We start from the raw sequence: 27,478 nt of genomic DNA, 5'->3' as shown, positions 1-27,478 counted from the left end.
CTGCCAGTGGGCCCATTCCAAATAAAATCCTTCCAAGAGCTTAAGAAAGTAGGAGTCATCAGTATAATGGTGCTCCAGCCTCGTAGACAACAGTAGTCAGTTCAGAGAAAAGAGTCAGTCCCAGCACGGCTATGGGACTGCTTGGTAGGCACCACTTTGGACTGCTAAAAGATATCCGTGTTGTGGGAGTGAGGCTGTTGGGGCAGCCAATGGAGGGGAAGGCGAGAAAGAAGCAAGAAATGGTTGATGAGATATTCAGAAAAGTGGAAGCTTGTGTGATTCAGCAGCTAATTTAGACACCCTAGTTTTTCCCTAGCAACTTAATTCCTGGAGTATTTTGCAAGATTTAATTAAGGCACCACGGGAGTGGCACCAAGATTCTGATCTACGGATCAGGTAGATGGCTGCAGACAGCACTGCAGAGGCTGGGGAAGGGGGTTGTCAAGACCCAGGAACTAAACAGCTGCTGGCCGGACTAGGGCCGTAGGCATTATGCTCACATGGGACAAAAATGGATGCTACAAGGTCCAGAAATGGATTCTTTCTTTACGGAGTCTGTCTTATACCTCCGCAGGAAAATCAGACACTATGCCTAACGCTGCATTGTTCCATGAGAGTCTTAGCTACTGAAAGTCATATTGTCTACCTTTTTTTTTTTACACATAAAGTACTTTTACATTATAAAAAGATTTTAAAAGATGCAGTGAGGATTTTACTTGAAAATGGAAGCATTTTCAAGATGAAAAGTGGAAACAAAGAACAGCATAATAGGTATTATGTTCGGCAGACCTTTCAAGTTAAGATGAGTTATTATATTGTAGAAAATTTTTAAAAATAAAGAGAGCAATACTTTTAACCTTTATGTGTATATTTAAACACTCATAAAACATTTCTACTTTTTATGACAAGAATTTCAATGTACTTACAGATGAAAGTAAAGAAGACTGCTTGATATTAATCGTGCAAAGGCAATAGAAATGTAAAGCATATTGCATTTATAGTCATGAGGAGACCCATGTGACTTTGTATACCATTTGTGTAGCTTTATTTCTAGAACGAGATAGTCTTTTTGTTCTTTAATAAACTGCAGGCCTTGTCATCGATGGAGAATAATAGCCACCTTTTAGTTTCTCAGTTAGTGGCTTCTCTAGATCAGGTTTGCCTGAGAGGAAAGTGCATTTCAGTTCTAAGAAATTAAAATCTCTTGAACAGGGGCGCCTGGGTGGCGCAGTCGTTAAGCGTCTGCCTTCGGCACAGGGCATGATCCCGGCGTTCCGGGATCGAGTCCCACATCGGGCTCCTCCGCTGGGAGCCTGCTTCTTCCTCTCCCACTCCCCTGCTGTGTTCCCTCTCTCGCTGGCTGTCTCTCTGTCACATAAATAAATAAAATCTTAAAAAAAAAAAAAAAACCTCTTGAACAAAACTCTAAAAAGAAAAAAAAAAAAGCACTACAGTTTAGAACCTCACAATAATTGGAAACCATAAGACTGATACCTTAGTCACATGGCTTTTTGGCAACCACATTTGGGGAGCCACTATTTGACAGTAGAGTGGCTGAATTTGAGATAAACAGAACTGAGATGCTTCCTCAGTGACCCAGGAGAGATGAGACTGCTAAATGCAAACAGCATCGATTGTATTCAGCACCCTCAACTCGAAGGATGTATCTACATGTGAAAAGTGGGGTGTGGAGCCTTGTTAGAATATCTACCTTCCTTGGCACCCAAGGCTGATTCTGAAAAAGAACCATATGCCAGGCAGCCCACCAGCAATGATGAAGGTCCTATTGCATGCGGAGCATTGGAGAGAGGGGCCATTTCGTGGAAACTGAAAGCCAAAATCCAACTAGACACCTGAGTTTGAAACAGGAGTGTGAGTAGCACTCATTTATGTAAAGAAAAAAAAAAAAAAAAAAAAAAAAGGAAAACTAAGGTAATAGCAAAGGCCATTCACACATGTCCAGACTACAGGAATACCCAGAGCCATGCCCCTCTACAGAAACTGCTAGTGAGTCCCATGTCCCTCATGGGGGGGGGGGGGGGGGGGGGGCTATTGGTCTAAAGCCATGCATGGCTAGGAGAATCATTGACCAGCAGGTGAAACCCAACCAGGCAGCCTGCTGAGAAGTAAAATCCGGACCTAGCTTTGAGGTTCCTGTTCCCTAAGCCGCTTGTTTAACCTTCCATTTTCTATGCAGAGTGTTGAGTTCAGACACTAAAAACTCCCTCGTGAAGCTTTTTTCATTTCTAGGAGTGCCGGTGTCTCCACTGAGCCAGCCTTTGCAGAGGTTCTGAAATGCACTCTCCCCACAGTCTCCACGTTTTTCCTTCTGCTCTTCCCGTGAAAATGTGGAAAAAATTCACTTATCAGGTGGTTTGTCCTGATGCCAAACAACTCACTTGGTAATTGGTTTAATAGCAATAAATTAGCTTATCGATGATTTTGGAAGAGTTATAGCTCTACATTCTAGACATTCTTCACTCATACTGCTTCCTCACAGACTAATCTGGGGGCTCTTAGAGCAGAGGAACTCTTCTGGCTGCTAGTCTGAGGGGGAAACCCATCCAATTGCATCTGTTTAGCTTCTCTGTTCAGTGTCTGCGGTGATAAACTGGGCTTTGCTCATTTTGTGCCTGCTTTATACAACAGGGATAATGGAAATAAAATGAATACTTCAGAACAAAGGCAATAAAGTATCATTATGGCTAATGAAGGAATGATTTGTTTTGAATGCCAATTGCTTAGAGGCAAGGATTTTGGAAAAATCAAATAATAAATGGTTACCATATTGGCAGTGTAAATATTCCCCTATTGATCTTCTATGGAAATCAGATTTTAGAATAGAAAAATGGCCGACATACTTAAGAATAGATTCTAGAGCAAGTATCCATGATGAAATGTTGTCAAGTTCCTAACTTGCTTACATTACCTTTTCAGAAGCACCCTGATACTTAGATTTAGAACTTTTCCACCATCACTTTAATTTCTAGATTCTATAGATTAATAAAACTGAAGAGCGAAAGTTTCATGAGCCACGATAATCAGAACAAGGCTAAAACGCAGCAGTTCTCTTAAGTCTGCACTAGGCTCACCTAGAGAGTTTCTTTAAAAGACAGACTCCCAAGACATAGTCTCCAGAAACTTTGAGTCAGAAGAGCTAAGGAGGCCTACAAATCAGCATTCACACTAAATATCCAATGGGTTCCTATGCTTGTGGCCCTGATCGTATTTTGGGGAAAAACGGCAATAGAGTACATCCTGCTTTTGAATCAGATTTCACAGGACACATATAAGAAAGAGGACAGAAAGTTAGGAGGCTTAAAATAGCTGAAATCAGAGCTGAGATCAAGCCTCCGATCCAGAGTAGAGTGCCAAAAGGGAGGGAAAGGATAAAACGGAATATATATAGTCGGGCCACTCACCTTGCTCCCCTTTACCTGACCCACGCCAAGCCCGCATCTTACAAGACAACCCAGAGCTAATCCCCCACAGTCTTTAATGCACCCACTGAGTTCAACACTCCCTGCATCTCAGGAATAAAGGCACATTTTAGCAAGCAACACTGCAGTTACAGAGACTGGGGCTACTCAATACAAAAAAAGAAAAAAATTAAAAGGTAAAAACATCAATCACACAAATGTATTACCTGCCCTACTCATTATTTTTAAGCATCTGGATAGCATACTTGGTCTACAGTTCATCCAGATGTTTTGGCTTTGTGTACAGAGCCATGCACTGCATTCAAGCCTTCTGTTTTGATGTGCATTTCCATGCTTGAACAGTCAGTGTCTGATGCGTGTGTCAAGTGTGTCGTGAGGTGGAGGGTGAAGATACAGCCTGGAGGCAGGGGCAGACAGTCCCCAATTTCAAAAAGATGCTATTCCAAAGGTTGGTTTGTAACTTAGATGTTCAACATTCAAAGCATGGTTTCCTCTAGAAACCACGGTACATGCATTGGTTAACGGCTCAAGCCAGTCCACAGACGGTTTTTTAGTCCATGGCACAGTTAAGCTTGGTCTGGATTAAATCACCCAACCGACTTGCAGAGGGAGAGTATCCCCCTGAAGCTCTCTGGAAGAGGAGGAGGAGAGGAAGAATTTCGTCTCTTTCCTACATTCAGGAATGACCCAGTGCTACAAAGTTTATACCTCCCTTCCTCACCCCCAGCTAAAACTCATTCCTAAACTCAATTTTTCTGAACCGAATGTAGTGAAAAGAAATTTGGACAAATTTGATTAAGTAGATAAATGACCTATAACCCCCTAGCTTTCCAGGAGATATTTGCCTTTTAAAAGACACTATTTAATTTTTTTAAAAATAAAGCTCTTATTGTGGAAATGACAGTCAGTGTAGCATAATAGTAGAACTACATGAACATGAAATATTCAGATTCTTTCAGGGAAAGGGAGACCATAGGCAGGCTGGACTTGCCTAGGGATTTTCTCTTAGTCTGTCTCCCAGGATGCTTCTCACATCTATATCAACAATTTTTACTTCTCCGCAACAAATATTCAGATTTTCCAAAGGTTACGCATTATGTTTTAAAGCAGCCAAATTGAGACAATTAGGCCACCAATGTGTGTGGTGGGCAGGGGTTGGGGAGAGGCAAAAGGGACAAGCCTTTGAACATATGGATCATTTCTGAGGTGAGTTCCGCCACTACTGAAAAATGTATTGGTCTATGTGGACAAATACCCATGCTGATTGTATATAAATATACTGAGTGCTGATGGCAAATCACGTTAATTAACACAGACCAACACTTCTTAGTGATATGCTACGATCAATGCTGTTCTATTATGATATTCATCTCTAATTAATTTGGCTCGGCAGGCTAAAACTGCAGACTGTGTCTACTCAGGGGACGGAATTTGAAATATGCAGTGCTTTGCTTGTGGACTGAACGAGTACATGGCTAAGCTGTGGGAGGCAGAAGAAGTCACTTCACAGCACTGCTCTCTGTCAGTGAGTTTCAACCAGAGAACCTCTGCAGAAGCAGAAAAAAAACCCATAGTCACTGCAGCAGAATTCCAGAGGTGGGAAGAGAAAGACATGATGTAGATATCCAAGAGAATCTTGGGGCCTGAGCAGAAATCAGTCAGATTTACCGGAGCTTATTGCAGGAGGCAGACACTCTTTGGTTTCACTCCGTTCTCTCTGGAGGAGAGTGAAATACTCTTTCGAATGCCGGGAAGCAGCATACTGAAGCAATAAATAGAGCAACATCTCAAGTCCAAATGAGTGGGTTCAAATCCCATCACGCCACCACTTATTGACCATATTGTTTGGGACAAGGAACTTATTTTCTCAAGTAACCCTCTCCTCATCTGTAATATGGGACTAATCATAGTTATTTTCACCCACTACCTGGGAGGGAGTGGTAAAGAAGAAGACGTGCCTTCAAGGGGCCTGGCGTTCCATGAACATTCACCGAGTATAAGCTGTTATTAGGCTGAGGGGCATAATTTGCTTTCATGGCCATTTAGTTCAGGGTAATGATGGGCTATGTGTAATAGCATCCTAGTCTACCTATCCAGACGAGATCACTACATGACAGGCCAGCTCTGTAAACCTTATGACCCTGGACGTCTAGAGGGCCAAGATACACTACTGCTCAAAGCTGTCTTTCAGTGACCTCCATTGTACAGGTAGCTTGATCATGGGCTGGAAAAGAATGACCAGTTAAGTTTCTGGAAGGATGTGGCCTTCTCCGTAGTAATTTTAGGACTGGACTGACCACAGTCTGAAAAAGAGAGAAGGGCCCCTTCTTATCCAGGTCTTGTATATACAAAGGGCAGCCTGTGGTTGATTTGATTTGATTTCCTATTTACTTTGTAACTGAGGGCCAGGTCAGTCCAGCACTGGGACATCCAAGATGCATTATAAAGCCAGCTCATAATTCAGATGAAGGAGAGGAGCAAATTCCCCAGCTCAGGATTGAGGATGTCGGCACAGCGCCCCTCCTCCTTGTGTGGTGCTGTAACTCTTTTAGTTGTCCCTCACTCTAATGAGCACTGAACTCACTCAGAATATACTAAGAGATAGTTTTTATTAAACATGATATTAAGAAAAAGGTTAGGTTCTCTTTTAGCACTGCAATTACTGAAATATGTGAATTCAAATGGGAATGGAATTATAATAGGGTTTTGCTTTTTTAGTCTTCCCAGGTTCCACCCTTTCTCTTCCTCTCCTTTCCTTCCATCTCCAGCTTTGTCATGTAGGCCTGTAATGAGACCATGTAGACCATGTGACCATGTAACAATGTCCCAGGAGCCCCTTTTGGAGAGCCCTTTGATATATAGTCCAGCGCATCCAAGCATTTTTAGTCTTGGATTATAATCACCTGTGAACACCTGCATCTGCCTCATTAGATCATAGTTCCTTAAAGATTGAGATCATGTTTTTTTTTTTACCCCCCACCCCCACCCCCACCCCTCCCTGCCTCAGCAGTGGCTCTCAGACAGTGACGGGGATACAATAGAAGGAGTGAGGAGTGAGGTGCTTCCTGGTCTTCGTTGGGGACACGCCAGCAACTCTGGTGGGCCACACAGTGACCCCACCCTCCTCACTGACTTGGCCGCCTCCACTCCTGGCTCTGTCTTCTGCCAGACTTAAGCTCCCTTATGTCTTTTGTTGTCTTCTGACCTGAGTTTGGTGCATTTTTCTAATGGATAACTCTTGGTATGAGTGCCTTCTCTGTGTGTCTCGCATTCAAATTTCTCAGGGAGGGAACTTGATTCACTTAATTATTACACAGCATGCCCACATTGATTTATCTCATGGGCCACAATCCGGCTGATGGCCAGGCTCAGTCAGCGGTGGCCCAGGTAAGTGTGTTACCCGTACCAAAACATGTCCCCGTGAGCGTGGTGTCCTTGTGGATAGTCGGTAGAGAGAGAAGCTTTAGGTGTGGTGGGACCTCAGCCTTGCAGCACCTTTTCCCCACCAAAGAAGAATAAGCCCTCCAAAAATGTTTTCTAAATGGCCAATTGGCTCTGGGGGCTGGGCTTTTGCTTTAGGCATAGCGAATAAGAGATCCTTCGAAAAGATGAGCACAAGCATGTAATATAACTGCTAAATGCCAGCATTGTGCAAAATGCAAAAGAGAGAACAATTGACTAAAACACTGTCCCCAATCTCAAGGTGCACACAGAGCAGCAGCATATGACAACGGCTAAGAGTCCAGGCTTTACATACCAGCTTCAATTATAGTTTGTTTGGTTTTTTATTTACCAGTTGAGTAACGTTAACTTCCCTAGGCGTCGGCGTCCTTGTTTGTAAAGTACCGCTTTGTACTGAGAAGATAGAGGGCTGGAAAGCTGTCCTGGAAATGGGCTCAGCAGCCACACAGCCTGGTGCTCGGTGGAGAAGTGGAGCATGGGTGTAGTAATTCTTTACTCGCGTGATGTCAGGATACGTAAATCACCTAGCATAGTGCCTGGCACACCGAAAGATCTTACTGAAGAACAGCTGTATATTTTCTAATGCAACCTAAATATTAAAATGAAAGTATCCCTAAAGTACCATGGAAAGCAAAAAGGAGAGAGTGGAGGTCAGAGAGCTGATTGTTCGGACCAAGTTGGCAGGGCGGTGGCTGCAACCCAGGAGCACAGGGGCGGCTTCTACGGGCTGCGTGGTCCGAGCTGCTGCAGCTTTTCTCTCCACGCTGACAGGCAGCAGGAGGCAACCACGCAGGGGAAGACTGAGGCATGCCGGTGTGTGAAGGGGCGTCTGCAGCCATGTCTGTAATAAGCTACTCTGTTATCTTGCAAAATGCGTATCCTGTTAGTGCAGAATTTCCATAGATTTGCATTGATTTTGTGTTCATCTAGGCCTATAAGGATGTTATTAGAGCTGAGACACCATTTTGAGGGTTTGTTTACTTAAGTTTAACTGCTCCTGGGGAAAGCATAATATGAAAAATACATGACTGCGCTCTTGGATTTATTTAACTCAAGTTTTTCTGTCATAGCTGGAGTCCAACCCAAGGTACTAGTTTGAAAGTCTAATTAACAGCCAGGAAGGTCATTTGAGAGGGACTTGAGAGTTCATTTAAGGACACAGCCACACTTAGTTTACTTCACATGAAAAATTAAACACAAAAGTAATAACCACGAAGATCTGTTTCTGCTATGTGATTGTGTTAGACCAGAGGGGGAGAATTTATACTTAAGTTTCTGATTAAAGGAAAGGGTCCCATTTCATACTAAATGAAGAGAGCTAAGTTTTGACTAGAGGCCGCAATTTGTAATATTAGCATGTCTGGAATTACAATGACAGGGACACTTTTGTGAATCACCTAGAGTATAAGGGCCCCAGGTACGAGAAAGTGAATTGCTCTGATGAATGAAGAAAGCTGGATATCACAGGAGCAATTGTCCTCAGTAATAATCAGGCCAACCTACTACCTGCAACATGCTGAGCAAGTAGGTAATCAAGGACAGTGTCATGCATTAAAATGACAAGAAGGACCCGCTGAAAATCAGGCCGCAACATCACAGTCACCCTTTTTGTTCTGAGATAAAATGAAATGCTGGACTTTTTTTTAGTCCTTATCCACTTTCTTTCAGATATAAGGAAAATTATGTTTTATTACCAGATTAATTTTACCTTGTGAATTTATTAAGACATAGGCTGATCTAAAGAATAGCAGCTGACACTTGCATGCCTCTGGCTTCGCCAGTAGTTTCTTAAGTGACCTAATAAGTATTACTCTTATTTCTTATCATCAGTTCATTAGGATGCTTAAGAAATATGTGATAGGGGCGCCTGGGTGGCACAGCGGTTAAGCGTCTGCCTTCAGCTCAGGGCGTGATCCCGGCGTTCTGGGATCGAGCCCCACATCAGGCTCCTCTGCTGTGAGCCTGCTTCTTCCTCTCCCACTCCCCCTGCTTGTGTTCCCTCTCTGGCTGGCTGTCTCTATCTCTGTCGAATAAATAAATAAAATCTTTAAAAAAAAAAAAAAAAAAAGAAATATGTGATAATAATTGAACATTCTACAAAGAGAAGAAAAGGGGTATAAAGGATGTCACCCATGTCTTTGATACACATGTTACAGTGCTTATGATATTTTCACTATATATACCATTGTGTGCACTGGAGACAGGGTTTAAGGTACAGCGTATTTGAACCTGGAGTGCAGCAGGGGGCTTTAAAATTCAATATTATGTGTGCCTATTTGACTTTCAGCTCCCTGCGAGCAGCCTCTCATCAGCAGGGCATTTCTTGACAGCATTGTTCTAAGACTCTAGATAACTTTTCCAAATGAAAAAATAATAGAAAATAGTGTGAAATTGTGAAATAGTGGTCACCTAGTGATCGTTTAGCCTGTTTTCAGCACCCACTTTGTAATAATCAAAACAATTCAAGTTTGAATTTTAGTAGCAATTTTTTCTTCTGCAGAACATAGATTTTCAGATGATGATGCCAGATTAATACACCATTTCCCTCACAATGCTGCCATTATCAGACCCCTGTCCCTCACCCCCATGCTCCATCCTTGGGGAAACGGCACACATGAAGAAAGAGTCCATTTATAAAAGTTACAAATACAATTACAGGTTAGACAGCTGTTCTCAGGAAGAAGCATTTCAAGTCCGTAGATTCAAAGCATGTCCTTTTCTTTATGTACGTATTTATTTTTATTATATTCATTCTTGGGCTATTGTTCGGAGATACTCTAATAAGGCTTTTTTTTTTCCATTTATTCACTGCATGTTTAAAGGGAAACAGAAGTGTGAGAAGAGCAGAGATTATTTAAAAGAGCTCTTACATGGGGGTGCCTGGATGGCTCAGTCAGTTGAGCGTGGAAACTCTCTGTTTGGGCTGGGGTCGTGATCTCAGGGTGGTGGGATAGAGCCCTGCATAGGTCTCCACTCAGCGTTGAGATTCTCTCTCTCCCTCTGCCCCTCCCTCCCACTCTCTCTCTCTTTCCCTCAAATAAATAATTTTTTTTTTTTCTTTTAAAGAGAGAGCTCTGGTATGTTAACCCAGGGCAGTGGCCCAGGACCTCACAGATTTGTAACTTGCCAGGGTGCGTGGAGCTCCTGCTCTTTCCTAAGCCTCCTTCTGGTTTTCTGTTCAGTCTTTCCAAAGCAATGAAGTTCAACATCTGGACATACAGATAAGAAATTGAATCTCTCTCACCCCCAACATCTCCATAGGTTAAAAAAAACCTCTGACTCCTACAAATACATTGAACCAAGACATTTAATCTATGCATATTTAAGAACACAAATATTATAGACTCTCACGTCTGTTAAATAGCCACATTCTCTCTGAGCAATCCGCCTCTTGTTCAGCAATGACTCCCCCCCACACACAATGCTGGGGACACGTGGTAGGCACGCAATCAATGTTAGTTGGATCAATTTGGAGCTTCGAGGAGCGAGGAAGCCCAGATATGAAAAGGAAATGATCAGATTCTGACTTCACTTTTCCCCTTTTCTAGTTAAAAAAAAAAAAAGTACATGGAGAAAGGTACATCAAATGCATATGTACTGTTTCACAAGTAACTTTTTAAAAAGTGAACACCCTCATAACCACCACCTAGTAGTTGTCAGCCTCTTTGTTCTGATTCAAAATGGGTTACTTTCATTCCCTATAGTCCTTAGCACAGTGACATATCACTTGATAATTGAAATGAAAATAAAACTTAAAGATATTTTCATGTAAATCTAGTAAAACAATACCAATACTTATCACTGCATGAAATTCAGATTGCTCCACCAAGAATCTGGCATTTCAACAGAGAGCTATTTTTCCTCTACTCTGATTCCTTTGCAGTTGCAATTCTCTTTTGAGAGAAATTGCGCCCATCCCCGTAACAATGCTGAGAAGATAACTTCAGAAATTTTTAAATGAATGAATGAAAGAAAGAAAGAAAGAAAGAAAGAAAGAAAGAAAGAAAGAAAGAAAGAAAGAAAAAGAAAGAAAGAGAAAATGGGTCTTCTTCTTCTGGAGCAGACCACTACTCCTGCTAGGCAGGTAAACCAAAAACCCTAGGAGGTCTTAAGACATTTTTAAAGAAAGAAAATGTTTTGTGAATACAAAGGAAATCTGGACCCAAAAAAACCTAATGAAGTGAAAAGGTAAAATTTAAGAAGACAGCTATGTCTTGCGTAATGATTTATTTATGTGTTGATTGAGCCGACACCCCTTCACACTTAGAGTCTGGGATATGTGCAGGCTCCTTTGTGAAGAAAGAACTCCACCAAATTTTCCCTGAGAGGCTAGAGAAGAATTAAGGTTGAACATTTGATGTGATGGATTTCAGAAGTGGCTCAATTTAGCTAAGTTAAGGTTGAAATAGTGAGAAAACCAATACGATCCCAAAGGCAAAATTCTTTCTTCTGTAAAAACTAATCTTTTGCCAAAAAAATGCTTGCTTTAGAGCACAAAAAGAACTCTGTTAGAGTTGCGATTTTAAAACAATTGCTATCATTCTTGCCCAGAGGGTGAATTAACCTGAAACTCATCAGCCACGTAGTAAAGTTACATCTGTTAATAAAATGCATTTTTTTTTCTTCACAGTAGTACTGATATATATCCTACAGGCGACCTCTAGGTTTCTTAATAAGCTGTGTTTATGGTTAAGACCATGTAAAACAATGAACACTTATCAACTACCTAGGTTGTATATAGAATGATACCAGGTATTCTAAAAATGCTGTAAGTGCATAACTATGCAGACTCTGCCTTGAAATATAAAATAAATGCTGAAAATATTCATGAGAGTAATGATTGGAGAAACTAACATTTTCTTTCAATATTTAGTTGGCTTTTTTTAGCAGGGATTAGAAGGGCATACAGGAACAACTTTGATTTAATGAAGTCATCAATAAAAATAAATAAACACTTTGAAATGTGCATAACAGCTGCATATTTTAGATCAAGCATAGACTGGACAGCATCTGTGGAGACAAAAGAGGAGACGAATTATGGTCTGTTTTTCCTTCTCAGTAGCACACTTCATGTCCAACAGAGTCATTTTGAGAACTCTAGTAAACTATTCAGGTGTGAAAATAGAAGCTAGTGTATTTGTGTTCAAAAACAGAAGACTTTTGAGCACTGGAGTCATCTCTAGCCCTTAAAGAAAAGTACTAAATAAACTTAAGAGGAACAAAGGAAAACATGGGCTGCAAACATATCCTTGAAGACAAAGAACCCTAGAGTTCTCATACGGGACCAATACTTTGGGATAAAACTCAGCCGAGAGTAATTTACATGGAAGTATAGGAGATGCTTTGGGAAATGAAATCACTCTATGCTTAAAAGATATGGAATGAAAGAACTCCATTTTTAAGTGCCATGGGAAGAGATACCTTGCATTTATACACACAATTACCTTAGTTTTCAACAGCAAGATTTGTTGCAGTGGAAACATTCTCTTTTTTTAGGTTTAAGAGCTCCAAATGGTACTGTAGCCTACATTAAACATAAGTGCCCTTTTCCTTTACAAAACTCTCATCTACTCAAGTCATTGAATTCCAAATAACCTCACTGGGGTACCAGCATTAACCTCCATCATCATATTCATAAATTAACCCTAAGTAGATTATAGTCCTTCGAAGTTGACTTCTCCCTTTCAATTAGGTTGTATAGTGCATCCTTTGGACTAAACAGAGTGATTAATAGTAGAAGCATACAAGGGGGTAGCTGTCTGCACAGCCGAGGAGTATGTGCACAGTCAGGTGTGGGCATTGCCCATGCATTCTGAAGCCCAAAGACGTGACTGGGTTAGGCCCCCCCAAATAGTCCTACTTTGTTATTGTTTTATAAATGTCTAATTTAGTTTGGCATAAATATTTAAAAAAGCATTCGTTTTTATTTGTGCATCTTGAATACACTTTTATAAATATGTAAAATGAACACATTTTGAGAGTTTAATGAGTTTTATAATTCTATTCCTAGATAAACATACTTTTTGATTAAAAAAAAAGAAAAATAATTATTTCCTGATTTATTCCAAATTACCTAAAGGGCCCAAAACATAACAGAGCAAATAATGAATGCAAATCAGGAAAGACTCCTCATATTGCTTTCCTTCAGCTCCAGATTTATTAGAACACGAGTACATGGAAATAGGTAAAATAAGTAATGGTTTTCTACCCTGGATCTTGGTCTGTGCAGGTAGACTGACTGCTCAGGGGTGAATCAAGGAAACCTTGGTAGTGCTTGCTTTACAAAGACCAGAGAAAGCAAGTCGGGGATGTGGTTGTGTGGGCTCTCCCTTTGGGTATTGCCGGCACTCCCTGCCTTTGAGTGAACCATCACCAGGTAATGTGGAGGCAAGAACCTTGACCCACGGCACTTCCCACTGGCACTTTGAAAGGAGTAGGGATCCCATCCAGTTCTGAGGTCATCAGATTTTGTTTTATATCACCCTTTGATCACTGTGACCATGTGAAGTGACTTACCTGAAAATGCAGCCTGGAGACCCAGTGTGACGGTGTGAGCGTGATTCCTGACTGTAATTAGATTCTCATGATTCATGATTCATTATGGAAGTATGATGTGGCTGAGCGTAATCACTGTTATGTGTGTGTGTGTCTATGTGTGTGTGTGTGTGTCTATGTGTGTGGAAGATGAACAGTTACACTGAGGGGAAACAGAAGCCCAGGTAGAAAGTTTAATGAGAATGTTCTTTCCTCTTGTTCTGCTTGGAGCTATGGCAAATTTGTGAGTTCAAAAGGATGTGGGAGCCCTTAGGTGTAAACTCTGTCAAGGTTGGTTGGAACATAAGACATGTTCCTAGAGGGAAAATAGAAATTATCAATAAATCTCTTGTTCTTGATCCAAGGTAATTCAGAATAGCTGTTATTTCTTAACAATTGGATTGATAACTAGAATTTGCCCATTAACCAAATGAATGTTATTCTTTTCTTATTTGGCTTGCCTCTGTTGTATCGCATAAAAAAATACCTGTTGTATAAGGAGCAAATACATTTTCATGACAATGTACCAGGATACCAAATTTGACTAGACAGTACATACATTTAAAAGTGCTTTAAACCCTAAATTTAAACTCAGATAATGTATCTTAGAAAATGCTTTTTCTTCTCTGAATGAAGACAGACCCAATGAATCATGGACATTGACTCTCTAGTCGAAAATGTATTGTTTACTGAAACCTTGTAGCACTAATAAGTTTATACCTTCTTGATACCTTCCTCATAATTTGGCTAAGGATCTTCCAGGAGCATCCAAACTCTGTTGCCATTTATTAACTTATCACATGAGAAGTGAATAACACCTTTGTGACCAAGTAAAAGCATACTTCCTTTATCTGTCTGCCATCTCGTTTGCTAGCCCTCTTTCCCCATTAACAGGCAGTGGGGTGAGGGATTATTGAGGATTCTCCTAAACATTCTAAGGTATTTTAAATAACTAACACACACACACACACACACAGACACACACACACACACACTCACCCAGGCAGTATGCAAAGTCGTTTGGCCCCCTTAGGTTACTAAAGCTCTAAAGATCTTTTTACCTACTTGATTTGTATCCAGAGCAGGAAGGTACACGTGAGTGGGTCTGACAAACCTATCAATGGGAAATCAAAGTTGGAACCAGTGTCAAAGAAGGGATTTGCGAATGACAGAGGGATCATTTAAAATTCAGTGATGTGAGTGTACCCATTGTACATGAGTCTCCTAGTATTACTTCTCCTCATTACCCCTAGGAAATGAGGTAAAACTTAGAAATAAAACTTTGTCTAGAAACCTCAGTCATGTAGCAAAATGACAAATATTTGTTAACTTGCAAGGTTGAGGGAAAAAAGCAAGCGATGTAGTTAGACTTATCTATAATTAACTAAATTTCATTATAAAGTATCTTCTCAAAAGGAGAATTGTATGACAAAAGTTTATAAATCTTTACAGCACTAACTCAGAAGGCATTTGTTACATATATGAAGAAACTTCTGAGCACCGTAGTCATACATATACTCCAGCTTCCCCACAACCAAAATCTTTATCTACTCTGAACAGGACTGGGTTTATTTGCATCTAACTGGAGTTTTTTTTCTTTTCCTTTTTTTTTACTTGAATAAAATAAAAGTCATCATGATCTGAGAAATGGTGGGCAAAAAGACCTGCTTAGTATTTGCGACGTTACCTTCTGAAGAAAGCCCTTTCACTCGTGTGGCAGGTGCAGTCCAGATTATACAATAAGGAACAATGATGCAGTTACAAATTTCACTCCGAGTAGACATGGTTATTTTGATGACAGGAACACATTTATTCTCAAAGATATCAGAACATAAATTAAAATATTAGATATTCAAACTGACAGTTGGAAAAACAAAGGGTATTCCAAGTGTGTCAAGTAGATATTTGCCTCTGCCAAGTTCATAAAATGCATCTTTTCTTGGTGTTGTCACCAGCAACTCACAAGACACCTAAAATTTCCCTGTTTTAAAATGTACTTAACATTGCCTGAAGTACATGAGACATTTGGAAATTGCAAAGTTTGTGCTTGGTGGCAATTATGGAAAGATTCTAACAATAGTCAAGGTGCCTTAGGATCCTGTTTGCTTTTACTAATGTCTTAATTGTAAATTAGAATCTTGTTACCTTTGCTATTTCATTTAGGAAATTATTGCTTGCCAGGATGCTAGTCATCTTAAAAAGCTGATATATTTCCAGAATAGCCTGATTTTCGTACTTTTACAGGATTAACTAATACGATAATTTCTTCCATTGAATCCACCTTTAAAGAGCTAGGTCGCAGTAGAAAGAAAAACGTATTTGAAACTGCACCTAATTAGTGGGATTCTCCTGGGGGTACCTGGTGCCCATGGACAGGCAGTTCAGCAACTCTGGGGATCCTGGGCCAGTCCCAGTAATGGCAGAGAAGCCTCTGAGCTCTGAGACCTTGTAGCTGTTAAGTCTAGCCTGCGCAAATCCTGGAGCATACGAGAACTAAGACTGCAGCCAAACCCCAGCCCCTCCAGGTGCCTTCTACTCTCATGCAAGGCTAGGTAGACAAGAATCGAGTCTTTTGCTGAATTTCCTAAATCCCAGTGCCTTCTTTTTTTTCTGTTCTGTATTTTCATTTTTATATTTTAAAAATTTATGCACAACAAGTTTCACTTCTGGTTTATGTTTTTATGAGTTCTGGCAAATATAAAGTCATATAACCACCACCACAATTAAGACATGGAATGGTTCCATCATCCTACTCACCAAAAAAATCCATCACGCCACCTCTTTTTAGTGAAACTCTCCCCATCCTTAACAGAGAACAGAGCTACTCTGTCTCTATAATTTTCTCATTTCCAGAATACCATATGAATGGAATCATACAGTATGCAGTATTTTGAGTCTGTCTTCTTGTACTTAGCATAATGCATTTGAGATTCATCCAAATGCATTGTAGATGATATGTACTGATATACGTTCTTACATTTATCAATTATTTATTCCTTTTTATTGCTGAGTAGTATTTCGGTATATGAATGTGCCACAGTTTATCTATTCCTTAGCTTATCTATTCCTGAGGGACATTGGGTTGTCACCAGATTTGGCCAAATATAAATAATACATTCAGGGGGTTTTGGTTTATTTGGTTTTTTGTTTTGGGGTTTGTTTTTTTTTTTTACAAACATGAGTTTTTATTTCATCTGAAATATCTAGAAGTGGAATTTCTGGATCATATGCTAAGTATATATATAACCTTGCAAGAAACAACCAAAGTGTTTTCCAGAGTGGCTGTACCACTTTGCATCCCCACCAGCAATGCGTGGACATTTCAGTGGGTCTATATTCTCCTCTGCACTTGCTATTGTCGGTTGTTTTGTTTGCTCGTTTGTTTTGTTTAGAGTTTATTTTAGCCGTTCTAATAGGCACGTAGTGATAGCTCATTGTGGGTTTCATTTTCATTTTCTTAAAGACTAATGAGATTGAGTGTTCGTTCATGGACTTAGCTGCCATTTGTATATCCTCTTTGGCAAAGGGTCCGTTCGAATTTTTTTGGTCATTTTTTAATTGGGTTGTTGTTGCATTTTGAGAGTTCTTTAGATATTCTTGATACAAGTCATTACTCAGATGTGTGGTTTGCAGATAGCTTCTCCCAGAGTGTGGCTGGTCTTTTCATTCTTTTAGTAGTGTCTTTCTCAGAGCAAAATTTATATATATTAATAAAGTCCAATTTATCACCTTTTTTTCTTTTATGGATCATGCTATTGGTACCAAACCTAAGAAGTTTTTGCCTAACCCAAGGTCACAATGATCTTCTTTCATGTTTTCCTCTAAAGGGTTTATAGTTTTATTTTTTATATCAGTGCCCCCTTTTAATGAGGCCATTACGTACCCTTGAATTCTGAGTATTGTAAATGGATATAGAAAATTTAAGGTATCAGCGAAATTAGCTCCATGAAGTCAAACTCTGCATCTCACAGTGACATCACTGCGCCTTGCCCTAGCCCCACCCTTGCCAGCGGCTAGGAGTTCAATAAACCCTTACCAAGAACTGATCAATCTTCTCAGAGAAGTGAAATGACTCCTTGCTTCAGTGGAGTGCAGTACAAGAAGGGTAGGCTTTGGGGTCAGCTCTGTATTCACATTACAGCTCCACATCTCGTTGGCTCCGTGACCTGGGGTAGGCATTTTACTTATGTCCTTTGGGCAGGGTTTCCTGACTTAAAAATATGAACTAATGATGCATCCCGAGATTTTTTGTGAGGATTAAGTGTGGTACCATGTGATGTCTTCACAGTGTCTGACATACACTGGGAAGTCTGTGATGAGTTATTTTCTCCCTTTTTTTCTCTCTCCATCCCATCCTAAATATGCATGTGTTTAACAGGCAGGTGGCCCCAGTGCCGGCTTACTGGAGCCTCTGCATGCTGTGAATCACTGTCGTCCGTATCTGCTGTCTGAATATATTCTGTCATGTGCGCTTGACTTGTCAGCAAAGATGACTAAAATGGTTTCGTGCGGCTGTTTTCAGCAGGTTCTGTCCTTAGAACCGCTCTTCTCCTGCACACAGCAGAGGGAAGGAAAGGGGCTAGATTGGGATGGGGAGTACACACAGGGATAATTCTAGAGTGCAGTATTTATGTGGGAGTCCCCTTGCACACGTACTGGAATTCGGAGAGGCAGTCTTAACCAGAACCTGGCAACCGATACGCTAACTAATAATTAAACACAAACTGGAAGGAAATTGTTCTGCTCGTGTTTTGCTTATCTGACCATTATCAATAACTTACCAAATGCAAGTTATGCTACATTTTATTCATATCTTACACTTTTATTGAAGTGAAAGGATATTTCTTATTTAAGCTAGCTCATTAATGGGAACCAAAAGGAGTTTCTAGTCCCAGACATTAGTTGGTAGACTGCATAATCATGTTGCTTCATTGACAAGCTACAGAGTAAACCTCCACATTACTTACTTGATGTGGAAGCACAGGCTAGTGCAATATATTGAAGTGCTCTTAAATTGGTCTCAAATTTTGAAAAGTGACCTGAAAAGAAAATCATGATGATATTTTTTTCTAGCAATATTGCTATTAATTAAGCACTTGCTCGATTCCAGGCAGTGTCCTTAAGGCTTTCTGTACATTATCTAATTTAATTCTCATAATAACCCTGTGAGGTGGGTATTATTATTCTTATTTTATGAACAAGGAAATTGCAAGTTTAGGTTAGATCCGCTGCCAGGTCACACTAATAAATGAGTCCATCAGAATTTGAATCAAGTCTATGTAACTGGAAAGCCTTGTTTTTAACTACTACACATTATCACTTTAACCTGTACCGTTTATAACTTGTAGAAATGCTCTTTAAAACAGGCAGTCTATATTTTGGAGACCCAGTGAATCAGTAATGTTCCTAACTTTTAGATATGCAGCACAGGGCCCTTTGATTAGGTGCATATGTATTTCAGTTCCCAATGACAAGATGAAAGGTCACTCCAGTTTTATGTTTCCTTATTAATCAACTAAACAGTTTAGCACTTTCAAATGCATAACATGCCAAGTATGTTACTCTTCTCCAGCTCTTCTAAAGATATGCAGTGATAATGATTAAACTTTATGGATACCTGTCAAAGTAATTATCATTTAATAGAGCTGTCCAAATGTTTCCTAATTTCCTAAATGCAGAATTTCCCCAGTCAAAAGAAAACATTCCCTTAACCCCTTAGGCAGGGAAGATCTGGAGCCTCTAAATCACTGTCATCAAAAATTTCTCTGTGCTTCTTAGGAAAAGGGAAATACCTTATTCACCATGGTACAATGCATTACTTTGAGGAGAGCAACAGTAAATGTTTGTTGTGTTGATGAATGAATGAATGGGCCTATCAGCAAATATTAATTCAAATGTTTTTAGGATTAATTAATTAATTAATCAATCTGTTAGCTCTTAGAGCAATAGTTTTGCATACTTAGCATGAGTTCCAGAACCGGATAATTTAGAAGCAACTTTTGGATACTGTACATATTATATTTCAAGGTATAAACACAATTATACTATTATATATATTTATGTTTGTGTATACAAATTTTTAAGGGCAATAGTAACATCATTTCCTTTGCCCTGATTTCCTATGCATTTTTACAATATTAAATTTATAACTCGTGGATATGATTCATGACTGGCACTTTTAAATGGTTTTCTATAAAGGAGATCACCTCTACAAAGGACCTCGTAAAAGATACATAAAATAATAGAAGTCACAAGCAGCAGACATGTTAGGTTTGGGGCCTTCTATAGGCCTAATGATGAGTAAATAATAGAAGGAGAAAGAAATTCACTATAGCAGAGCAAGACGTTGCCTATATAATAGTGGTCAGACCATAAATTCTACCTTACCTTCCCCAGGCTAATGTTACAAAAGTCAGTGAGCACATAATTCTAGGCTCTTTTGGCAGATTTCTTACTCCACATAGGCTTCTCAAGTACTACTTCCGGACAGAATTCCAAAGTCAGAGAAACCACATTCAATCACATGTATTTTGAGCTCTCATCTCTATTTTGCATACTTGTTAGCTGGTTCCTAAGTAAAACAATGTGGGAGCAACCATAGACAAGATGAAGGGGCCATTCGTTCCCGCCCATCTACTAATCCAGAGGACACCTTCTTCTGAATCTAGACGAGGCCTAACCCCACCCCTGAATGTACTGCTAATGAGTTAATTGAAAGGTTGAACTGATAGTTGGCTATTCTGAGTGCTCAATTTAAAGATCCATGCTTCAGATATTCTAATTGAAATGGTGTCCCGCTCTTTCAAAGTATTTGGAAGATTACTCTTTATGCCCAAACTTAGAGGACTTTTTTCAACCTACTGTTCACTTGTTTATTTGTCAAACCATCATATGGCTGTTAGTAATTTCTATTTAGTTCAAGAATGCCGTGTTACAGTAAACCAGCTATGTGACCCAGGATGTTCCAATTCTATAGTAATCATCATTTGAATATTTACTGTTAGTTAGCATCAGAATAAATATCGATTAAGAGGCCAAATCCCCCTACCTTTCTTATAACTTTACCTGGGAAAGCACCTATAGCCCATATCAAAATGGGAATATTACTGAAAACATGTAACATTGAAGAGCCGTTTTCCCATTCTGTTGTCATCCTAAGAGTTTTATGTTTCTTTTTATTTTTTAAAGATTTTATTTATTTATCGAGAGAGCACGCACAAGAACAAACAGGGAAAGGGGCAGAGGCAGAGGGAGAGAGAGAATCTCAAGCAGACTCCCCCTGAGCACGGAGCCCTACCAGGTCTCAATCTCATGACCCTGAGATCATGACCTGAGCCTAAATCAAGAGTCAGACACTTAACCAAGTAAGCCACCCAGGTGCCCCAGAGTTTTGTCTTTCTGTACAAACCTGGAAAAAACACTATCCTTTGGATATTGGCTTCTGTAGCTTCCCTGTGTTTATTCTTAAAATTTAAGCTAATGAACTGGGTTTCCTTAATTATATTAATAAACTTACTCAAAATCAAACTCACTAATAATCAAAGGAATGCAAATTAAAGTAGCGATAGGATATTATCATTTGCCTCTCAGAGCAGAAGCACTAATTTTTAAATGATAATGTTTAATGCTGATGAGTTTACTTTAAATAATCATTCCCATGCACAATTTGTAGTAATTTAACCTTCCTTAAAAAGCCTTTCTGCCTTTTTACCCAATACTCTGTTCTAGAATGTATAACAAGGAAGATAAATATAGTTGCAAACATTTATGAGTAAGGAAATTATTTATTCTGTTATTTGAAACAAAAATTTTAAGCTAGTTAAATGTTCACATTATGAAATTAAAGTTTAATGCATATAAGTGATGGCATATTTTTATACAGTGACATGTGTGTTTACAGAAAATTATGAAATGCTCACAATATAATGTTATATAAAAACAGAAATTGTAAAGAGTGTAATTATAAATATTTTTGAAAGTATATAGACACACACACATATACACACAGACCAAGAAACAGGAAAAGAAACAAAAATTGTATGTGCTGTGCTTATGGGAATCAGGCTCTAGGCAAACCACTCAAAACAGGCGTGTGGTTATCCCTGAACTATATAGATGATACTCTTTTCTTTCCTACACTTTTCTATAATTTTTGGATTTTCTACAGTAAAGGTACAACACATGAATCAGAAAATAATATTTTTAATTAGCTTATTGAAACCCCAGCCTTATATAAGTGAGTGGCATGGAGCATAAAATTATCAAAATACAAAAAAAGAAAGATAACCAAATTCAAAGGAAGACTGTAAGATACACTATTAGGCAGAATTATTTCCTAATCTTTAGGAAGCACTTCTCTTCCAGTGGATGATTTCTAACTCTGGTAAAGCAATGTTGTTACAAAAAGAATTTTTAAGTAGCATATTTTGAAGATCTCCTAAGTTTCTTGCTATCTATACTGCAAATAAGATTGTGCAACATTGGGATTTTTTAATTAAATGGCATTCATGGGGATCATATAAAACTTAAACAGGTGCCTCCATATCCAAATATGTGAAGAAATAATATTGCATGTATTACCAATTTTTACACAACTGATTACTTTGCATGACCAGCAATGTCTTTATGTAAATCAGGCAATAACAGGAAATGTGCTTTTGCCTCATACAGAGCACTGTAAGTAGTCTTTTTGCTCTGTCAAAAGACCCAAGAAAGACCATTAACAGAGTCTTTACCCATCAGGGGTCTGTAATCAAATGAAAGAAACCAGAATACAAAAAAAGCATCAGAAAATTTATTAAGTAACTAGAGAAATAGATAACTATGTCAGCATGCACACATGCGCACACACACGCACATACAATTACTAGTATCTAAGATGTTCTCCGACCTTCACAGAGACTCTTCTGACCTCTGTTCTCACTCTTGGCACCTCCAGGCCTGGATGTTCTCTCTCCCATCTTTGAGCATTTATGTCAGTCACGTGACGCGAACATAGCTATGAATGGAGACAGATTCTGAGATGTAAACTGTGTGAGGGAGTGTTTTGTGGGGAACACTCCACACCATTTTCCCTCAACCATCCCTCCATGGAAGTTAACCTGGAGGAGAGGAAAAGACCTAACCTTAGAATTAGAAGACCCCTGTCCACACCCCAGATCTGACATTCACTTTTCTGGACTTTCAGGCAATAGTAAGCCCTAAGAGGAGTTTACAAGGTAGCAATCCTTTTTCCTTCATTCACTTTTTTCATCTATTCACATCGGGCATAAGTGAAGTATTTGGATACCATGATTGAGTCATGTTCTCTCTCACCTTCTCCCTCTCTGTGTCTCTCTTTCCCTCTCTCTCCCTCTCCCCTGTCACCTTCTCTCTCTGTCTCTCTCTCTCCCCCATCAACCCTCCCCTCCAGCTACACATTTTTTCAGGCTTTTAAAACAAGCCACGTAGCAGAAGCAAGGCATTTGGAGCCACTCGGAATTGCTTGCCATGTGCAAATAATCTGAATTTAATGATCTGCATGATGAGAAGAGAATGGCAGACTCTCGTCAGGAAGGTAGTGGCAGTGTTTCAGGCTGGTAAATATTTTAAGATCAACAGATTTCTTTAAGATACCCGCCATGTTAGGTGCATTTTCTTTCTATTGTAGAAAGGCTCTGCCTTGCATAAAATATACCCACAGTCATTTCCTGCTTTTCTGATGCAGTTAGCCCTGATCAATAAGCACTTTTTTCACTGTTTGGTATTTACTGATCAAAGCTGCTACACTGAGAATGTTGAGATATAAACTTCTTGGTTTGCGTGTTCTGAGGGACTACTAGTGCTTTTCCCTCATTTGTAGGCACTGGTCATTTCAGGCGGTCAGGGGCTCTGTGGTTCAGTGCTTAGCAGGCAGGGCCGAATCTGAATGTCTGTTTATAAAAAAAATGGCCAAAAAGAACAGTAAGAACTGAGCATCACATATTGTATTGTTCTCAGAGTGCCACTCAAACCCATAACTGTTATTAATTTCAGAGTAATCACTGGATGATAGAGTCCTATCCATCTGTTCAGAGAATTGTGGGAAACTTAAAAGATTTACCACATATGTAGTCCCTTCCACTTAATATCCCATATCCTAAAAACATGCAACATTTAAAGATTTCTATCAAAATACAATGTGAATGCTAGGAAAATTATTTGCTGACTACCAAGGTCTATCTCGCTGCAGGGATCACAATTCTCAGGCAAGTTTCAGAGAGATTCAAGAAAACATAATACAAGAGTTTGTTTTTTATCTTTGCTGTGTTACCTCCACCATATTCAAGACAGTGCCCTGAGACAGCGAATCAAGATTTCAAAGCAGTTTTAGCAAACACAGATTTTCTGTGACTAACAGAATCTTGAATGACAAATACTTATGGACCATATTGCGTCGCACACAATGTTTTAGATTAGTCTTCAAGATGGTGTGCTGAGATATTGAATTCGGAGCCCTGCGGGGGGCTCGTGGGGCCCAGCGTGTCCAGAATCTCTGGTTCAGTCATGTCCACATGTGCTCAGCTTTGACCATGGTCCCTAGTGAGCTCTAACATTACTTCCTGTGTGTATACTGGCACCGAAAAGGTTACGAGTGCTGCTTTCAACAATCAGCTATAGCAATCACGCTCTAAGAAAAGCATTTTGTATTCTGCAAGGTCCACTAAAATTTAAGAACTCACTAACAAAGAGAAGGCAGCTATGATGATGACATCTATACACAGCTGTCCATTGCCAAGCACTTCCAAATAGGCCTTCAGTTCCAACAACAGTACTCTGCTCGTAAAGCTTCTAGGGACTCTCTTAACATGTTTTTGTTAGTCCATTTTGACATACTCTCACAGACGCACACTTTGTTGACAAAGCCCTACTTATGGACTAGATTGCTATATTTTGGAAACACAGTTGTCCCCTAGAATTGTTTCCTGACACTACCAAAATGCCACTTTTTTGAAACCAGAGAAGTAATCCGTGCTGAAGTTTCAGTGAAGGACACCAAGTTGATTTCAGCTCTGCAGGCGTTACTATACCTGACGGGCAGCCCGAGAGAGTGTAGGAGGTATCACCGTACGGTCGCGAACAGAATATACCGAAAGGGAGCAAAGTTACCCACAAAAGCTGCTGTATTCTTGTATGTAAATCACAGAGCTAAAGACCATGAAAGAAATTTCTTTCAAATAAAAGAATTTCAAAATCAAAGATCTCCAACAGGCTGTAGGCTATTCATTTCTTTTTCTTTTTTGAAGATTTTATTTATTTATTTATTTGACAGAGAGAGAGCACAAGTAGGGGGAGCAGCAGGCAGAGGGAGAGGGAGAAGCAGGCTCCCTGAGGAGCAGGGAGCCGATGCAGGGCTCGATCCCAGGACCTTGGGATCATGATCTGAGCTGAAGGCAGACCAGCAGACGTTTAACCAACGGAGCCACCCAGGCGCCCCTAGGCTATTTATTTCTTCCAGTGACACCAGGAATGTCCCAACAAATGGGTATGCCATGTGATGGAGGGAAACATCCTACCACTCTTGGGGAAACCTATGTATTGTATAGTACATTGGTTTTCTGGAAGTTGAATACGAAATATGATCCCTTGGGTTGTTAGCTTTGCATTTAATTTCCAAGTCATGTCTGGAAAGAATTAGGGTCTTATACTCTTAAAGACACATGTGGAAATGAAATACTGACACATGCTGCAGTGTGGATGAGCCTCAAAAACATTAGGCTAAGTGAAAGAAGCCAGACACAGATGGTCACAGATCGTATGATCCCATTTACAAGTAATATCTAGAATATGTAATTCCATAGACACAGAAAGCCAATTGGTGGTTTCTGGGGCTGGAGGGAGGTGAAATGGAGAATGACTGTCTGACGGGTACCAGATTTCCTCTCGGAGAGATGAAGATATTTTGGAAGTCAGTAGGGCTGGTGGTGCGCAACACTTGAATGTTCTAAGTGCACTGAATTGTTCACTTCAAAATGGTTAATTTTATGTTATGTGGATTTCACCTCAATTAAAAAATAAAAATTAAACACACACACACTTGGAATCAGAGGAATGCAATATTAGAACGAGCTCAGAGCCTACCTGGTCAGGCACATAGTCAATGAAGCAAATCTCTCCAAATAATCAAAGTTATACACACAAAAGTTTTTAAGAGCCCTTGGTAAATGAGCATCAGACTGTTAACAAGCCCTACTAAGGATTTCTTAGTATTTTTGGTACCCAGCATTCTATAATATTAAATTTATGGGTGAAGAAATAGTATAATCATGTGACCATCTGAAGGATCAAGCAAAGAAAAATATTTTTCAAAATGTTTTAGGCAGTGACTCCTCCTAGAAGATATGGTGTCATCCTCTCTCCTCCTGCAAAATCTACTTGGTTTCTTTACAAGCTTTTTCCCAAAGCTAGGGATTTGTCTTCTGTCTCTGTTTGAAGTTAAAGTCTGCCCGGATGAGTACAACACTCCATTTAATAAGGCACACTGTCATTCCCGTGAAAGTTATGTCTGTGTACCAAGCTTCAGAAAACAAAGAGGAAGATGAAGATAAAAAGCACCTGAAAAACCAAGAAGATTTCAGCTCAAACCCCAGTGTTAATTTATTTCCACATGATGCAGGGCCTGGGTGGAGAATATGAACCTGACACAATGAGAGCAACAGCAGAGCAAGCAAGCCAAGGTGGCCAGGGCAATTCTGAAGAGGAATGGTGATGCCCCTAGTGAGTTATTTAACATCCCTGCATATGTCTGGGTGGGCGTGCAGGGTTCAATTAAAAGGGCTCAGGAGGATAGACATGGGGAACTCTGAGACCCAGCAAAAGGGCCAGGAAGCAAGTCATGGCATCTTCTAAGTATACATCAAGAAATGTCAGCATCTGTCTGATAAGACGGGGCACTGGATATTCTAGCCAAAGAATTAACATGTTTTCAGAATATGAATCCCACCATACAAACAACCTTTCTAAACATCCCTTTCTAATCTAAACATGATCAACTCTAGAGGCACCTGGCTGGCTCAGCTGGTAGAGCATGCGACTGTTGATCTCAGGGTCTTGAGTTCAGGCCTCACGTTGGGCAAGGAGCCTACTTAAAATAAAAAATAAATAAACATGATCAACTCTAGACTTGTAAATACAACAACACAATGAAGGGATCTGCTTATCCCAATGAATGTGGTGTGTTATCTAAATTATTCCATAAATACAATTGATAATTCTATACCCTTCTCAACTCCTAGAGGGCAGGTTATTTTAACAGAGCTTGTACTTTAAGATTCTCAATAGAGGGGCACTGGTGGCTCAGTCGGTTGGGCATCTGCCTTCGGCTCAGGTCATGATCTCAGGGTCCTGGGATGGAGCCCCACATGGGGCTTTCTGCTCAGCAGGGAGTCTGCTTCTCCTTCTGCCTCTGCCTCCCACTCATGCTCTCTCTCTCTCAAATAAATTAATAGAATTTTTTTTTAGAAGATTCTCAGTAGAAAAGTATGCAAGTATTTTTTTCTAGATATCATTTTTTAAATTCTGGAGTTGTTTGTGAAACCTTCTAATATTGAATGAGTAAAATTATATTATCTACCAAAGTCCCTTTGAAAGCTACATTAATATTGCCATGAAGTTATCTTAAGAATAAAGAGGGAATAATAAGAATATATTACAGAAATAAGCATTTTAGGTTAAACACTAGACACACCTTCTGACTGTATGATTCATTTGATTAGTGGAGAATTCTCCCAAATGTATGGGCCTGAAGTCTGGTAGGATGTTTAGTTCATGGTGGATTAGCAGAGAACAAGAAAGCAGGCTGGCCGCTGCACTTCTGAACTCATGGGGGAACAAGGTAGGTGATTTAAAGCTTACCAGTTCTGCCTTCTGTTATGCCCTCCATCTCATACCAAACAAGTAAAGTTTCAAAGAAAAGGAAAAGTGTTTAGAAAGAATAAAGAGGGTACAAAAAATGTAATGTCCCTTTCAATGAGGTTTAATTATCAAACTCAACAGAAGTATATGGAGGGAAAAAATACCAAATG

At 39.7% G+C, this 27,478-nt stretch overlaps 1 protein-coding gene across 2 annotated transcripts in view; it reads left to right on the top strand.

Annotated features, from left to right (window-relative positions):
- The window catches only part of B3GALT1 (beta-1,3-galactosyltransferase 1), a 515,592-nt gene that overhangs the window by 424,709 nt on the left and 63,405 nt on the right, over positions 1 to 27,478 (top strand). The window lies entirely within an intron of this gene.

Source organism: Ursus maritimus, unplaced genomic scaffold (assembly GCF_017311325.1).
Source record: "Ursus maritimus isolate PB19 unplaced genomic scaffold, ASM1731132v1 scaffold_1, whole genome shotgun sequence".
Classification (NCBI taxonomy): domain Eukaryota; kingdom Metazoa; phylum Chordata; class Mammalia; order Carnivora; family Ursidae; genus Ursus; species Ursus maritimus.
Note: the sequence above shows the minus strand (reverse complement) of the source record. Positions and strands in the feature narration are given on the sequence as shown.